Source organism: Papaver somniferum, chromosome 11 (genome assembly GCF_003573695.1).
Source record: "Papaver somniferum cultivar HN1 chromosome 11, ASM357369v1, whole genome shotgun sequence".
Taxonomy (NCBI): domain Eukaryota; kingdom Viridiplantae; phylum Streptophyta; class Magnoliopsida; order Ranunculales; family Papaveraceae; genus Papaver; species Papaver somniferum.
The window spans coordinates 60,618,325-60,623,012 of record NC_039368.1 but is presented as its reverse complement, the minus strand read 5'-3'; the positions used below and the strand labels follow the sequence as shown (position 1 = coordinate 60,623,012).

General features: G+C 35.5%; 1 long non-coding RNA gene across 1 annotated transcript; it reads right to left on the bottom strand.

The window, feature by feature from the left end:
• Nucleotides 1–1,176: 1,176 nt before the first annotated feature.
• On the bottom strand, nucleotides 1,177–4,057 carry LOC113320458. The gene is made up of 3 exons (XR_003346114.1): nucleotides 2,646–4,057; nucleotides 1,951–2,035; nucleotides 1,177–1,360 (listed from the first exon to the last, which is right to left on the bottom strand). It is a non-coding gene; the product is annotated as an uncharacterized LOC113320458 (long non-coding RNA).
• Nucleotides 4,058–4,688: the final 631 nt, after the last annotated feature.

Sequence of the window (4,688 nt, the reverse complement as noted above, 5' to 3'; positions counted from 1 at the left end):
CAAATATCATTAACCTCAAGTGGAAGGATGATTGTTGTCGTTGTAGCTCCTTGCTTCTTCACATATTCAAGACTTCACAATACTTGTAATGTATTATATCCTAATACTTTCGAGCTAACCTATATGAAGTTGACTCCAGTACATAATCAAATGACTCTTAACATGAGTTTTGATTCACTAAAATATGACAACCAAACTTGACATACCAACGCTCGGTGGATTCAACCGAGCCATGCTCTAACATGACAGATGGAAAAGGGCACCATCTTATTAATTTCGTGGTAAATTTTCCAAAAGGATCAGTATTCTTGAAGTCAGTCGATGCTTCTTCCCGAACAAATGATCAATTTTACATAGCTGAACTTGTTAATGATGTGATTGCAGATATTGGGATTGGTAACATTTTTCATTTTATTACTGATAACGGTTCTAATTTTAAGGCTGCTGGGAAGCTTTTAATGATTGAACACCTGACACTATATTGGACTCCATGTGCTGCCCACTGTGTCAACTTAATGCTGGAAGATCTTGGTAGAAAGCTTACTCCTATAACAAGAGCTGTCACATTAGGTAAGAGAGTTGTTACACATATTTATACTCATTTTCAAGTATTAGATTTGATGAGAGAAATGACATGGCATAAAGAGTTGCATCGATCTTCAAATACTGGATTCGCAACCCAATATTATACACTTGACAACTTTCTTGAGCACAAAACAACACTGCAAATGATGTTTGTCAATGATAAGTGGGTGCAGTCTAGCATAGATAAGGAAGTTTTGGGGAAGAATATTGTTCACATTGTTGCTATTAGTGTATTCTGGAGTGTTAGAGCACTGCTCGGTCGAACTTGCATGCATTGCTATCTCAAGCGTTTGTCAATGTTAGTGATCAAAACTATAAGTGCTGATTTCTAGTCTACTATAGCTAAGTCTCGGACTAGGATAGAAAGTGTAGTTAAGATCAAGAACTTCATGGAAATCATCATACAAGACGAAGAACTACTCAAGGAACTGGTGGAACTTCATTGACTAAAAGGCATGTGGAGACTTGAACTTATCTGTAGCGCCCCCTAATCTAGCAGCTGACTAATCCAAGAGATTAACTAAATAAGAGGCACTAAAAATCTAAATCTTTTACTTAACATTCAATTAAGAAAACTGCTACAAAATTTAACCCAAAACTAGCCCCGCTCAGAAATATATATATATATACAAGAACTCCTCTCATATGATACATGTACAATAGTCATTTGGTTTACAAATACGATATGCAATATAATAAACAGAGTAAAAGTAATCTAATTAACGGAGTAAAATCTTCGAAGCTTTCACTACGCAATTCTGATCTGTCTCTGAAACTGAAAGTGGGAATGGGTGAGCACATCATCCCTAAAAGGGATGCCCCGCAGGAATAACATTTAACTTTCATGTAATCATGGCAAGATTTGGAAAACAATAATGTTTTCCCAAACATTAACAAGTGACCAAGTTACTGAAATAAACAAACATGAATATGGACAAGCTCTTTCTTCAAACAATGTATAATATTCGTGCTAACCACACTCATTAGATATTGATATCACCAAGACAATGATGACCCACTCTAAGCAATAAAAGCTGAATTCATGTAGGTATAAATATGAAAGAGCCTATCCTCACTTAAATAAACAAACATGTATATGGACAAACTCCTTCTACAAACAATGTATAATATTCGTGCTAACCACACTCAATAGCTATTGATATCACCAAGACCATGATGACCCACTCTAAGCAATAAAAGCTGAATTCATGTAGATATAAATGTGAAGGAGCGTATCCTGTATACCACAAGTGGAAATTCGTATTTCCCCTAAAAATTCATATGACAAACAAACATGAGTTTGTTAAGCATAAAGTTTTGTAAAAGCAACAATAACGGTTACAAAAGAGTCAAATGTATTCCCACCTCTTTAGATGACAAGCCACGCCTACCTCGATATCCACGATCCACTAGTTCATCCTTTGAATCGATCGTTGTTAATATAGATTAACTGTTAATCACACAAGAAGTTTAAGAATCTAGCCAAAAGGCTCACACAAGAATCATACAAGTCTTTCTAATAATTCTAGGCCCATTTAAGGTTTTACATCTTTTATTTATCTATCTTTAGCATAGCCTAAGGTTTACTAATTGAATTGGGTTGGTTCTATAGTCTATTAGATAAGTCTTGTGAATATCTACAACTTTGTAGAAGAAGCCAAAGGTTAATTCGGACCATAAGGGTCCAATACATCAATATAAGATAACTAGTCGTAAACCCAAGTCTACTAAATCGGTCCATTAATCTAAGGCCCGGTATAATTTGTCAACTAACAGTCCCTAACAGTCAAAGGGTCAACTAACAGTCCATGTCAAGTCAAAGTCCAGGGTTAATGGTCAATATCTGAGTCAAGTTCGATTCAACACTAGTCGACTCAGTCAGCTAACTGAGTCAAACATCTGACTGACTAAAAGGGTGCTGGCCTAAGCCTTTGCACAGGCCACATATCCTAATGTATCAACAACATTGCTACTCAAATTATGTCTATAAAAACATAGCATCACATTAACAATTCCACAAATCATGGCGTAAAACATTTACAATAGTAAACTTAGTTTACCTGCAACTGCAGCTTTTCCAAGCTTTCACAGCAAGCACTATCTACAATCCTAAATCCCCATTCCAAATATTCTTCATTTGCTCAATCCCATACTACCTACAATATCCAATCCTCCCAGCTCACAACACCACTCAAACTGAACTCTAAATTTACCAACAAAGTCTTCATTCTTTGAACAACCACCCATTCACTACACAATCGCCCACCAGAGATACTAACAATTCATACTCAGTTCACCACTCTCCACCAACACCAGATTACTTCCTTGAGAGAAATCTCAGTTCAGTTCTTCTTGAATAAGCTCACTTCAAAACAACACCACTACCTCTCAACTCTACAAACAACCATTCAAACGAACTTCAACCAATACAAAGCTCAACAATAACATCCATTTCATGTTCCTTGTAGTTCAATGTAAGTGTAATATACTTACCACATCTCCATAACACACTCACCATAATCATTTAGTTTCACTTCCCTGTAATTTCATCTCATTTCTTACAACAACACCTACTGTACAAGCCTGCCAACTTTATCATTTAACAGACAAGACCAATACCTGTAATTTCCTAAGCATACCTATAGAGCTCCATATTCATACATCCACAACAATCAAAATGCAAAGCTTTACAAGGTTAACTTAAAATGATAATTACCTCCAATCTGTGCTACTCAAGCAATTGAGTTCAAATTCTGCTTCTCACATGGATTCTGGTTCACTAACACATCTCAATACTACTCAGAACTCATCATCATAACTCAAACCCCAATATCATCAATCTGCAACTGCAATTCTAGAATTCTCATTTACAACTTTCCCATACTTCCAGAATTTTATTCAACATCTGAATCAACACCAATAATAATTTCAACATCCTTTTACTGACATACTCGATCCCCAGCCTTCATCAGCAACACTAGTTCTCACCAAAACCTAATTAAATTCCCAAACCTTCATTAAAACAGAACAAAACACTAACTTCAACAATCTCAAATTAATCTTCTTCTTCATAACATCTTCTTAAAACCCATTCTTAATCAGCTAGTTACATATTCAATTTCTCCAAAATTCCCTAATTGATTCCACTCTTTTCATAAACCCTAACCTTTCAGTTCTCCATCCAAGTCACTTCTAAACTTCAATTAAAAGATAACCCTTTGTTCTTTAATCAACCACAACTTTAAATTTCATCCTTAAAATCTTCAGAACCTAAATCAAATTATAACCCTAATTCAGATCGTCTCAGATTCGAACCCTAACTGTTTTGCTTCATACACAACAACCAAACTATCTTCCCCGTCATCTAACTGCATCATTATATAATCGTCACCAAACTATAATCACTCACACCTCACAAAGCTCTCGCAGGACGAAGAACAGGGGAGGAAATAAAAGAGAAGAAAAAAGAGAAAGAATGAAGAATAATAAGAAAGAGAGTGAGTTTATCCTCTCGGCTCGTGGGGATAAGGCCGACCAAAACACTAAAGGCACCCGAGAACGGATAAGGAAGCCAGGCGATTTAAACAAAATTACTAATTTGCCATTCATACTCATCTGAAGATTTCTTCTTCACCCAGTGTCCAAATGACGCATGCGAGTAGTCCATTTCGCATAACTTTTCAATATCTATTCGATGATACTAGGTTCGTATCCAAATCGTTGTTAGATTAGTTCCTATTAATTAACGTTGGTGTTAAACTAATCGAGTTATTATCGACTAATACTTTTCTTGACTAGTCTAATAGCGTTGACAAGATCGAGGGTCTTTACTTTCTCCCCACCTTATACATTTTCTTCCTCGAAAATCAAACCATCCTTTTGGTCTTCAACAACTCCCCACCTTATAGAATAATCTTATCTCTTGTCTAAACGCAAACAACATAAAACAAAACACAAACCTAAATGACTTTCTACAACTAAAATTTGTGGCAATAGGTTTAGCTATACTAACTTTATTAATTATCAAATAAGGAAGTCTAATTTTTTTTTCCTAAACTAATTTCTATTTCAATAAGTTACTGGTTCTAATTACAAGAGAAAAT